Raw genomic sequence first — 13726 nt, forward strand, 5'->3', positions numbered from 1 at the left:
AGTGATCAGTTAATATTCACTGCCGTTATTATTATTGAAGGAAACCTCTGGAGGTAGCATTCAAGTGGCATGAGCCAGTCGGGAGACAGAGGATGGGGATTAAAGGGGCTGCAGCAGAAGTCCAGACCAGCAAGGCTGATGCCTGGTTCAAGGATGCAGCTGTGGGGATGAAGCACGGAGTGCAGATTTGCGGGAAGATGGGTGAGCGTCATTTAAACAGAGGATTAAATAAACTAACACGTATGGGACGGTTTTGTATACTGTACACATTCCAGTATGATTTCAATTAGGGCTGTTTTCATCAACTTTATTTCTGGGCCCATCAGCTTTGGTTCTCTAGAGAGAAGCTGCCACTTAATTCTCCCAGATCAAATATTTAACAAACACAACACTGAATAAACCCAGCCTTGCCTAGTTAGCATGCTCTTGGTATTTTTCGTTGCCAAGTGCAACGCCGGAGATTTACCACCTTGGCTGACACAGTTCTCTGTCTGAGACTGTTTATCTGTAATGGAGACTGTATACACATTGTCATGGCCAAGAATACAGTACCTGGAGCCCATCTGCGTGGGTTTGAATCCCGGCTCTGCCCTTGGGCAAGTTAATCTCTGAGTGTCCCCAGTGATAAAATGAAAAGAATCTTGGAATTAACATATGGGGCTCTTGTAAAGATCCCCCTGATGGTAGTCAGGGTCTGGGATGTATTATAAATCATTGTCACCACCGTCATCAATGTCACTCTTAGTATTTCTACTGTGCAAAAATACAGTTATTTTTCAGTAGAACATGTTAGGTATGTTAACTTGTAATCGTTTATTATTGTGATTTGTAAATGAATGTTTTAAAAATGTGTCGGTGTTCATTTCTAATATGATGATTTTTACTGATATAAAACACATATATACAAAAGCTCTTTGGGGATCTTCCAGCATTTTTAAGAGTGTCAACAGTCTTAAGACCAATAAGTTTGAGAAACAAGAGAGAGACTGGGCAGTTACAATTAACAGGCAGGGAAGCATTTGGCATCCCTCTTGGGTACCTGGGATTAGACTGCCCTGGGGTTTCTGGACCCCACTCCATAGTGAGGGCTGCCAACCCTGGCCAAATGAGGCTTCCATGACCGCAGCTGAGTGGGCCAGGTGTTGGGGGAGCAGGTCTGACCACCCTGCAGCCATCAGTGACTCCAAAACCACTGTGGGTTGACTGCCCTCCAGAAGCCGCAGCCTGAACTTCACGGTTGCTACACCTTTTTTTTTTTTTTATAAATCATTTTCACAGTTGTTCCCCTTTTTTAAAAAAATTAATTTATTAAATTATTTATTTTGGCTGCGTTGGGTCTTCGTTGCTGCGCGCGGGCTTTTCTCTACTTGTGGCGAGCGGGGGCTCCTCTTCATTGCAGTGCGCAGGCTTCTCACAGTGGCTTCTCTTGTTGCGGAGCACAGGCTCTAGGCACGTGGGCTTCAGTAGTTGTGGCACGTGGGCTCAGTAGTCGTGGCTCATGGGCTCTAGAGCACAGGCTCAGTAGTTGTGGCGCACAGGCTTAGTTGTTCCGCCGCATGTGGGATCTTCCCGGGCCAGGGCTCGAACCCGAGTCTCCTGCATTGGCAGGCAGATTCTTAACCACTGCGCCACTAGGGAAGCCCTGCTACACCTCTTTATGGGCCATTAATCTCCTCTGTGTCAGGACGAAGTGCTTGGCTTGGGTGCACGTGCTTGTCCACTTCGGGAGTTGCTTTACTGTCTCTTTACTTTGGCCCCAAAGAGCACCATTCTACTAATTAAAGGGGCCTTTATTCTAGAGGTCTCTGGAGAGGGCGCACATAGAGTTATTATGCCGTAGACAGGCTGAGCCCTTGTCCTAATGGGGTCATTTTTGGGAGAAGAGCAGGAACAAAATTTTTATAAGTATGTACTTTGTGCAGGGCATGGTATCCTGGTGTTTTCAAGCATGGTTAAGAACACAGGCGTCAGAATCAGTTCTGGCATGCTGCGTATTAGCTGTGTGACCTTGGGCAAGTTGCTGCACCTCTCTGGTCCTCAGTGTCTGCAGCGGTACGATGGATATAATCGTCACACTGACCCTTGTAAAACTGCGGCAGGGATGGAGTAAAAATCCCCCCTGTGGGTGAAGAGTAAGCATCACTAATGGGTGCCTGATTCTATCACTAAGACTACCACTACTATGTTAATAAACATTCCCGACAACTCCACAAGTAAAGGAAAAGGAACCCAAGGCTCCGAGAGATGGAATTAGTGTCCAAGGTCACACAGCCATTAAGTGGCAGAGCTGGGATTGGAACCCAGTTCCTAAGCAGAGAGTCCAGTGCATGGCTCTGGCTGGGGTGGGGTGAGCTGAAGCCAGGAGCTAATAGCATCGTCTGCTTGGTGATTCCTGCTGTTTCCAACCGAGATCTCATTTTCCCTCTCTTTCACCTTGAGGTGAGTTGCTAATATCTGATAGGAAACTCGACATGAAACACAGGATTTGTGTAATCATTTTGTTTCCATGTCTATTTCTCTGTCCCTGAATGATGAGGAGGGGGTTTGCAGACATCTTTTTGACTAGAGCAGCAGTCCTGTTGGAGCTTTAAAATGATCCAGAAATATTTCAAATCATTAAATTTTTTTTTCTGAAGGATATCAACTGTAAGGACAAGGTTTTTTTTTTTTTTTTTTAAACTATTTTGATTTGCACTGAATGAAGGGATGCTATTATAGGAACCAGGTGTGGAAGGAAGGAGGTAGGGAGGAGTGTGGAAAAGGAGGCCTGGGGAGACAGTGAACGAACATTTTCAAAATGGAGCTGCTGAATTAAGGAATCAGGAAAATGCCCCAATTATGGTATCAAATGGAGGAAAGAGAGACATGAAACTTACCTGGAAAATGAACAAGGTAGTGGAAAACTGAACACCTTCCAGATCAAGGGCTTCTACCTATTTGGAGAGAAAGAGCTGCCTTTATTTCCTTGATATGTATCACTTGCGGAAGAGGAGAAGAACTCAGATAGAGCCCAGTGACCACCATCGGTGTGGAGACCCACAACCCCCGTCTCCTGATTTGGGACACCCTGGGTGTCCAGTCTGTAAACTATGGGCTGGACTTCTGCCTGGGAAGTGAACAGATTCCCCTCGACCCCTCTAGAGAGGGTATGGGGAACAGGTCTGGTCAGAAGGTCTGACCCCAGACCTGGCTCTGCTGGGGCTTGCGGTGTGATCTTGCGCAAACTTACCTATCTACTCTGGGCCTGTTTTCCCACCGGAGGATCATTCCTCTCCTTCCTACCTCGCAGGGCTGGTGTGAGACTTTAAATATGATCATGGTTCTGAGTAGGCGTCTAAAAGTTAAAAAGAAAAAAAAATATATGAAATCCTTAATTTCTTTTTGTGGGGGGCAAGGCCCACTTTGCTGCATTCCCTAGATAACTCTCCAATTCTCCTCTTAACTGTAAGGAGCCAGTCTGGGCAGAAAAAGGATCATTGCATTTTCAGGCTTCAGGAGGAAAGTGTTCAGGGAATTTACATCGTGCTCTATTCCAGAGGAGAACCCTTGTAACAGGCCATGAAACTCAACAGGGAAAAGATGGAAATGGTAATAACAATTTAAGAAAAGGAAAAACAAAGCGACTCGAATAACTATGATAACATACGAGGGAAGTGCTGGGTGATTTTTTTCTCCCCCGCAGACTTCCTGGCTTCATCTCCATCACCAGCTTCTGGATGGGCCATGGGCTGCTAAGTAATTCCTTTTGGGAGCAGTTTATGGATGTGGCCTTCCCTTTCCATCATGCCCTGCGCTACTCCTTCCTCTTCGTCTTGAGATGGATTCTGAAAGGAAATGGCTCAACAGGCCCCTCCTCATCTTCATTTCAGGGTAAAGCATCCCTCTCCAGGCTGTCCAGAAACAAGTGTGAGGAACTGGCCCCTTGGAAGGAACGGCACCACCAGCCATTATTCAGGGAGGAACCAGTCCTTCTCCCTCTCAGGCCTGCGGGCAGCCCGTGGGCAGCAGCTCCATAACTGCCCGCTAAATCAAGGGGTTTGGCAGGAGGTGGATTCCTCTGGCCGTTTCCTTCCTCATTTGCTTCATGAATCTTCTGGATGAAATAGTTGAGTTGCAGTCAGGTGGTCACTCACACTCCATCCTTACATCTGACCTGGCAGGTGTGTTTCATCAACACCCCAGCTTGACAGGTGGAGCCTGGAAGCATCATGGTGGCACGTAAGATGAGATGGGGCTGGATGACACCTGCCTGGGGCTCGCTGTGTGACCTCCTACACTCCTGGGTCTATGGAGACACTTCATCTATAAAGTGGGGAAAGAAATTTCTTCCTTATTTTGTGGAGAAGAGGGGAAGTGTACATAGAAATGTCCTGCCTTGTATAGACTGGAAGTTGAAAAAAATAAAAACATGGAAAAGATAACTACCATTGACTTGTGTGTGAAGAGCCTCGGAGAGGTTTAGTAACTGGCCCAAGGGAAACAGAGTTGGAATTGGGTTTGAAGCCTGGTGTTTAGACTGGACTCCAGGGTTCTTCTTTCAACTAGGTATGTTTTGTTTTGTTTTTTTAATTTATTTTTGGCTGTGTTGGGTCTTCGTTGCGGTGCGCGGGCTTCTCATTGCAGTGGCTTCTCTTTGTTGAAGAGCATGGGCTCTAGGCACACGGGCTCAGGAGTTGTGGCACACAGGCTTAGTTGCTCCGTGGCATGTGAGATCTTCCCAGACCAGGGCTCGAACCTATATCCCCTGCATTGGCAGACAGATTCTTAACCACTGCGCCACCAAGGAAGTCCCTCAACTAGGTATATATCCTACATCACAGCAAGGTCACTAACATTTTGTTGGAGAAGTGACACTGCCTGTGTCCTTGGTACCTCCTGGCTTCTCACTATACCTCACCTTCCCCAGAAAACACTTTGTTTGTAAAGACAGACGTTCTGTCTTCCCCTTCATCAAAACTTACTTGACTGGGGACCCATCCTTTTAGAGTTCAGCCTTCAGCCTACTGTCATACATCAAAATCCAGAGAGATGTTTCCAATCCAGAGTCAAAATCAAATAAGTACAGAGGCCAGGGCAGGTGTAGTGAATGTGAGAGGCAGTCATATGTGAGGCATCAGGGAACACTGGGGTCTGGGGCAAATCCTAATTGTGTACATTAATTATCTCAATTCAAAATAAAAAAAAATTTAATTATCTTAAATTAAAAATCATTTGAAAATTTACAATTTAAATAAATCATTACATTGAAATATTCAGCATTAAATATATTTAAATAAATTATTAAATGAATTGGTCATCTAAAAGTAATTATCCCAGTTAAACATTTAAAAATATTTAACAGAGATAAAAATAGGCCTGGGGGCCCCATGTGGCTCACAGACCACTCGTAACTTTCTCTCTAATTCAGCTTCTATGCTCTGCAGAGGAAATGCAATTTGCCCAGGCCACATTGCTGACAAGGTGGCTGAAGCCACAGTGGTTTCAAAGCCACGTTTCTCTACTCCCAGTCCAGTACTTGTTTCACTCTGAGATCTAACTAATTCACACTATTGTGTTACTGACTGACTGAGCCTTTGTGTTATTCTTAGAAAGGTAACAGTCATGCTAGGAATCTATGCACTGTGACAGTGTGTTGGGAGACACTGAGAGTAGAGGCGCCCCTTGGCAGGTGTCCTAAGGGTTCATCTTTGCATTTCCAAGGAGGAAGGAGCATCCTCACTGCTCACAGGAAGTGTCGACGCCCATCACTTCCTTTTTGTTTTCAGGCAAGAGAGGCTTCTCAGGCTGCATGGCTCCACCTTAGGGGATCAGCTCATCAGTTTCCTGCCACCCACCCCTCCCCAGGAACCGACCTGGTAATGAATGCAAAGCAATGCCATCTCCTGCTATTTTCCTGTGCTTTCTTGGAGAAGGAAGCATGATGCCCGTTATTTGAATTCTGCGACCTTTGCAAATGCATGCCTGCTTATTCCATTCTGTTGCAGAGGTGAATGTGAAAACCCACGTGATGCAGGAGGAAAATGACAGATCCTCCGAAGTTTCCCTTGGTTCTGGCTTGATGATGTAGGTACAAAGAGGCCACATGATGTTTTCAGAGAGTTTATTTGTGCAATTCACAGGTTTTGAGGAGCCTCTGTTTTCCCTTCTCAAAAATGGGGAGAATATGAGAATTCCAGTCTAGTGGTTTGGAGTCAGCTCTTTCACTGCCAAGGGCCCAGGTTCGATCCCTTGTCAGGGAACAAAGACCCCACAAGCCATGAGGCATGGCCAAAAAAAAAAAATGGGGAAAATGTAAAGATGAAACCAGGAAACAGCCCAGGTGGCCAGCACAGTGTCTCCCACATAGTAAGAACTCAATAAAGAAGGACAACAGTGTGACTCAGGGAGTTCCCTGGTGGCCTAGTGGTTAGGATTCCAGGCTTTCACTACCGTGGCCTGGACTCAATCCCTAGTTGACTAGTTGCTGAAACAATTTATTTCTGACCCTCTGCAGAAAAAGATTGATGACCTCTGACCTAGTGGAATCAGACAGGGCTGGGTTCATGGTTATGGAACAGGTTGCTTTGCTTCTCTGAGCCTCAGTTTTCCCGTCTCTAAAATGGGGATGATAATTGAAACTTCTTATAAAGATGTCACAAGGAGTAGGCAGTACAGGGCCTGGCACACAGTAGGGACTTAGATGTCAGTCCTTAGATATTAGTCCCTTCCTCCCCCATGTCTGCAGCCTCTTGGCCTCAGGCTGAGGCTCTCTGAAGTCTTAGACTCTCTTTAGGGTTCGGTAGCTGGTCTGGCCAAAGCCAGTTGTCCACACAACAGTGTCCAAGGGCCATTATTTGCAGAGTGGAGGCCAGGAGCCAGGCCCTCTGCTAAACCCTTGACCTGCATGAACAGTTTCTTTTCACACCACCCTTCTAGGTGGTAGGTATGTTGTCATTCCCATTCTACATGTAAGGAAGTTGAGATTTGGAGAGTTAAAGCTAGAAAGGGGCAAAGCTGTTCACTCTGCTTAGGGCACTGCTTGCACTTAGTAGTAGCAGTGGCTAGTAATAGTAGTGACTGGTACTAGCAGTGATGTTTCTAAGTAGTAGTAGTATGTAGTAGTAGTCAGGCTTAGTAGTAGTGCTACTTACTAGTAGCAATAGTGCTGCTAAGCTAAGTAGCAGTACTTAATATTCGTGGTAGTGCTTAGTACTGGAGGTGGTGCTTAGTACTACTAGTAGTGCTTACTAGTGTTATTGCTTAGTAGTGCTTGCATTTGGTGCTTGCACTTAGTAGGCCTATGCATATGTGTTGGGTTGAATGAAGGAGTATAACTGATGCTGGTAAAGGATATATATATAATCTATTTCAAATATACAAAGACGTTTTTTGTGCAGACATGTTGAACATGTAATATAAGTCTTAAAAGAAGATGTATTGGGGACTTCCCTGGTGGCACAGTGGTTAAGAATCCGCCTGCCAATTCAGGGGACACGGGTTTGAGCCCTGGTCTGGGAAGATCCCACATGCCATGGAGCAACTAAGCCCGTGCACCACAACTACTGAGCCTGCGCTCTAGAGCCCACGAGCCACAACTACTGAGCCCCCACACTGCAACTACCGAAGCCCGCGTGCCTAGAGCCCATGCTCCGCAACAAGAAAAGCCACCACAATGAGAAGCCCGTGCACTGCAACGAAGAGTAGTCCCCGCTCTCCGCAGCTAGAGAAAGCCCACGTGCAGCAATGAAGACCCAACACAGCCAAAAACAAAATAAAAAAATTTTTTAAATTAAATAAATAAATAAAAGATATTCATGAAGGGAAGGCTTTTTTAAAAAAAAAGATGTATTAGGAAAAATAATGGCATTGGTGGGTAATCAAAGTAGCAAGCACATTTACAGTGCTTACTAGATTCTAGGCACTTTACACAAATTGATCTATTTAATCCTCACAACAATCTATGAATACCCTCATTTTACAGATGCAGAGACTGAATCACAGAGAGGTCAAGTAACTTGCCCTAGGTCACAATGCAGGAAAATCGATGGAGCCAGGATTTGCACTCCAGTAGTCTGACTGGAGAGGCCATGCTTTTAATCATTATACTATCTACTGTCTCTTTCCAGGCTCTGGCCGAGGAAATTGTGGCTACAAACAAAACAACAAAGAACAACTCAATAAACAAACATCATGGCCCATAAAAACATCTAAAGAGAGATGTTGAAAAGATACAAAGTTCGTGTTGTCTCAGGGGAGCAGTCTCAGAACACTGGGGAAGGCTTCTCCCCTCTCTGGTCCTCAGTTTCCTGATCTGGGGAGATGTCCTCCAGTGTCCCTTCCCATCTGGGGTCCTGGGTTTCTGCACAGCCCCCTAGCTGCCAGCTACAGAGCCAGGAGCCCGGAGATGCCGTGAAATTCAGGTCACATGGGCTGAAATGCTCTGCTCATTTCCCAGCGGGACGTGCCTCCCCACAGGCTCCCAATGTGCCCAGCAAAATGGAAACCAGAGAGACTGAACGCTTTTATCAAAGGAGTAACTCTGGAGAAGCCGGGAGGCTGTGAAGCCTTGGGAAGGCAAATCAAAGGCAAACTTTGAGGACACAGTTTGTGAAGCGAAAGAACATTCCATCGTGCTTCCAACAGCGTGATCGACTCTATGGAAGGTAATTTACTTGGAGCAGAGCGAGGCTGCGTCTGTTCATGTCTCCAGGCTGAAAAAGCAGACCCAGAAGGGAAGTCGGACAAGCATGCAGCAATCTGTTTGTCAGATAATTGGCATAAAAATGTTGCTTTTCCCTCACCTCTTGAATTATTTGGGTGCTTCAAGAAAAATCTTCCGTCCTCAAATTTTATATAGAAACACAATTGTAAACAGAGGTTTATTCTATATTTATCTATCCATCTTGCTATATAGATATCTATCTGAATGTATTAGATATATATTAGATCCTTTCTTTCTTTTTCTTTCTAGCTATCTATCTGTACCTATCTGAATATATATTAAATATATGATCCTATCTTTTTTCTTTCTGCCCACTTATTATCTATCTATAGAATCTCATCTGTATATATAATATAAGGGAATCTAATATGTATCAGAGAGTGAGAGAGAGAATCTATGTATCAGGCACTGTGCCAGGCTCTGGGGATTCAGTGATGTACAAGACACACATGATAAGAGCTCATGGAACTCATGGAATTTACCATCTAGGGGGTTATAACCCAGCTGCTATATACTGGGTTGCAGCAAGCATGGAGGAGGGGGAAGCTGGGGAACCAAGGGGAGACCCCAAATCAGCCTAAAGGGTGGGGAGAAATGATAGTAGTCAGGGAAGGATCCCTGGAGAAAGATACTATCACACAAAAACATTGGACTGAAATTCAGGATCAACATCTATACTTTCTGCCACTTTCTTTTTACATGATAATGAACATGTCGGTTTCCCTAGTGACCTGGGTGGTCTCCTGCATGAAATCAAGTCAGCATTTCTCAAAGGATGTACCACAGAACACTTGTCCTTCATGAAATTCTGTGAAAGAAGGGTTTCCTGGCCAACCAGGTATGAGATACCCACACGGGATCTTCCTCTACTGAGAACACATACTACATTTTAAGGTATAATGAAGGCGCTGACAATTCTGCAGTAAAAAAAAACAATAATAATTGAATTTAACTCCACTTCCAAAACTTCTCTGAAATACATGTTTTTAAAGTAGAATCTCACTATTGTAGGATTCCACAGGAGGCTTTTTGCAAAGTGCAGAAACACAACTATGTTATTAAAAGTAGCTTACATGTGCATATCATTTTAAATTTTACAAGCATGTTCATAACATCCTGCTTGATTCTCACAAAAAGTCTGTGAAGGTGATGCAACAGCCCCTCCCTCCCTCTCTTCTTCTTTCTTTCCTTCCTCCCTCCCTCCCTGCCTCCCTCCCTTCCTTCCCTCCTTCGTTCTTTCCTTCCCTCAACATTTTTTGGAATGCCTCCCTGGACCAGAATTCAACAATTACAAAACATGAGGAAATTGAAGTCTACAGAGAAGAAGTGATCTCCCCCAGGTCACCAAGAGCTGGAGTTAAAGACCAGGATGTGTAACCCAGGGGAAAATCAAAGAAGCAGCCAGTCAAGGCCAGAGGCCTTGCTATCTTACTTCCCGATAAAGAGTCACAAACTCAAACCCTCCAGAGGCCAGGGAGTGGCAGCATCAATGAGCCTAGTAGGCCAAGTGTAGGGCAATAGGGAGTGGTGGTGACTGAGGCAAAGTAGAGAACGGAGTCCTTCCAGGAGAGGGTGGCCACCACTCGGCTCCAGCTGATGTTACTATGTGGAAATCCAGGCCTGGTGTTGGAAGATTTCTTGACTTTTCCTGGGGAGCTTTAAACCTAGATTTTTATGTGAAAACTCTAGATGATTCTTGGCCACAAGTTCAATTTTTATGGGGGCCTCCACATATGCTGATGGGCTGAATTTGACTCAGAGGGCATTGGTTAGAACCACCCTCCAATGAATACGCTTCCACCACAGCACTTGGCACCCCTTCATATACTTATTTACTTACACATCTATTCTCTTTCCCCACAACTGGGTTGTAACCCCCTTGAGGTGAGGGATTGTGGCTTAATCATCTTTGCATGTCCCACTGCACTTTATGGGGCTGGCACGTAAAAGGACATAATAAATGGTTATTGAATGAATGCTTACATTCCCTCCCTCTACAGCAGCTGAAAAATAAATATATAATAGCTTTTAATTTAAAAGAAATGGGATGAAATATGCGTGAGAATCCTAGTCTTTGACAGAAGGCAGCGTGTTAAGGAGAAAGATTTTCAAATTACGTTTGCCAGTGATGCTCCCAAAAGACTAAAAAAGTTTTCTGACGCAGTCTCAGCTGGCGAAATCTCGTTCTCAGTTCTGCATTGCGACCAACGCTCACTCTGTTTGGAAAGGTCTCAAAGAACGAGAAGATTGCTTGTTAAAACAGGTTCCTGCCCTTGTCAGCCAGTTCTACTGGTGAGGAATCCCAACACTGCCTCAGCTGACCTCACGGCCATCATTTGGACTGTTACTCCCTGGAAATGTCTTTTCTGACAATAACGATGCACTAAGACTAATTACAAACTGCCTCCAATAAGAGATATGGTCCAGCAGCCTGAGGGTTTAACCACCGGCTTCGAAATCAGACAGAGCTCAGTTGGAATCCCTGATTTGGCACAACTACCTAGGTGACATTGAGCCAGAGACCGAGCCTCTGTGAACCTCAGTTTCTTTTTCTTAAAAATGGGATAATAATGCCTACCTTACAGTTTTGTTACTGAGGGTTGGGAATAGCATATGTGAAAGGCTTGGCATATAATAGGTGCTGAATAAATGACAGTCACCATCATTTGAGGAGATGGTTCCCAAACTTCTTTTAAGCAGCAGTATTTCTTTTCAAATTAACTCATACCTGGAACCCTGACAAGAGAAATAAAGCCAATCTCCCTCATTCCCAGGCTTAGCTTCCCTTCACTTTCCCTTGGGGGAAACTCTGCAGACCTCTGGGACTCTAAGGAACACAGTCTGAAAGCCATGGGTCTAGTTTAACTGTCTCTTTCCAGGAGGTGAAGACTGAATTCCAGGTGGGGATGTAGCATCCTTAGGACACACAGGGAGTCTTCAAAGGAATTGGGACTGGGACCCAGGAAGCTGGGTTCCTAGGCTGGTTGGTGCTAAGAGGTCAACAGAATGGAGATGAAAACCAATGGCTGAGGGATCTCTCCAGCCTGGTTCCTATCCTGGATCTATCTCCACTGCCCGTGTGACAATGAGTGGGTCATCTCCCCTTTATGAAACTCAGCCTCCCCCTCCATACAAGGGAGACCATGATGAGTACCTAACTTGCAGAGCCATTACGAGAGAGAAATAATAAACAGAAAAGCACCAAGCAGGGTCCTTGTCCCATAGTTGACAATGTACAAAAAACGAATAGCAGAAACAACAGAAATCAGTGTAACCATATTAACAATACCTTGTGCCTGTACAGAAATTCACAAAGGGTTTTAACAGTCGTTTTATCCTCATAACCACCAATGAGGTAGTGATTATTCCCCCTGTTGTGCAGACAAAAAAAAAAAAAAAAAGAAACTCCAAGAGATGTAGTCATTTGCCCCCGATCACATGAGTAATATTGGGTTGGCCAAAAGGTTCGTTCGGGTTTTTCCATAAGATGTTGGAAAACCCTGAACGAACGTTTTGGCCAACCCAACAGAATGGTGGAAGCGGGTTTTATCAATAGATTTATCTTCTGGCAAGGGTCTACTGAACTGACACTCTGCCCTACTGCCACACTCCCATCTAGCTGGACTGATAGGCTTTCCACAAAAATACCCTGGGTCACAAGTGGCTAATACATGGCATATAGACCACCACTCTCCACGTCTGAGCTCATGGCAGACATTGCTAATCAATCCCCATAGTCTTCCCCACTGAGCCTCAGCATCTTTCCTTGTGCAGGGCTATGGTAAATGGGCAGCCATTTATGAGAGATTGGTGTTGGGTCCAGGAGCAGCAACTCTTTGCTCTTATCCCACCCTCCCCCCACCAGCCCCAGTCTCCTGCCCTGGGCAGTCGTGAGCCCAGGAACCTGGGCTGCTATGCTTTACTGAGTACACAGGGCTCAGCATTGGTTGGGTCACTAGGACATCTTCCTTTGTCCTCTGGCTCTCTGCCCAGGGACGCCTGAGAAAAGAAACAGCTATTACAGAAAAAGCTATTTGTGCTTCAAAAAAATCCTTTATCTAGGTGTTGAATCATATAATTAGGAGTCCTTCCCAATAAGACTGAAGCTCATGTACTGATCACCATTGTACATAACATGTACTGATCACCATTGTCCACACTCCTCCCACCTCCCCACTGAATTTAGCTCCCTGTCCCCTGCCAGTCCCAAGCAATTTTCTTGGACTTGAATTAGATGCCAGTGAGAGCCTGCTTGTCCCAAATGGGCCCCCTTGAGATTTATGCCTTTCCAGGGCAGGAGGAGAGAGAGAATCATTCATGACCCCTTGAGTCCTGGGAGCTTTGTTTTAAAGACACACTGGGTTGGAGGAGTGGAGAACAATCTCAGACACTTGCTTCTAGTTTTGTCATGGTTGTTCCCACTTCCTCCTTCCCTGATGCTCACAGCTGTTCTTCTCTGGTTTGATGGGGGAAAAATATGATACACTGATGCAGAGCGGATGCAGCAGTCACTTTATGATCATGATGTACGCAGCTCACTTCACAGTTACACACAGCTGACAGCTCTATCGTATTTCTGAAAGTTACTAACACCTACCCCCACATCCCCTCAAGGTATCTAGGTGTGTAAATGTGTGTGTGTGTGTGTGTGTGTCAGAGACAGAGAGAGATGGCCCATTGGTGTAATCACTCCTTTGCATTCAACCTTCCTATTCTTAACCTTCTACCTCCTTCCCACTCACCTGCAAAGCCTCAACCCAGCTGAAATCCGAGTCCCGGCCTTTCCCCACCTGTGGCTCCACAGATCCACATGACTGCTGCTGTTTTTCACTTTAAATTCCTGCTCACTGACCTCACAACCCGGTGGCATTTCCTTGATCCCAGCTGCTGGACGACTTTCCTAACTCTCTCTCCAACCCTCCAACTCTTCCTCCTCGGTCTCAGTTAATAACCTCGACTCCTTTCCCCTGAGAAAACAGGAAGCTACTCCCCCGTGCCGTGCTCCTGCCACGTCCACACCTGCCA

This window comes from Balaenoptera ricei, chromosome 14 (genome assembly GCF_028023285.1).
Source record: "Balaenoptera ricei isolate mBalRic1 chromosome 14, mBalRic1.hap2, whole genome shotgun sequence".
Lineage (NCBI taxonomy): Eukaryota > Metazoa > Chordata > Mammalia > Artiodactyla > Balaenopteridae > Balaenoptera > Balaenoptera ricei.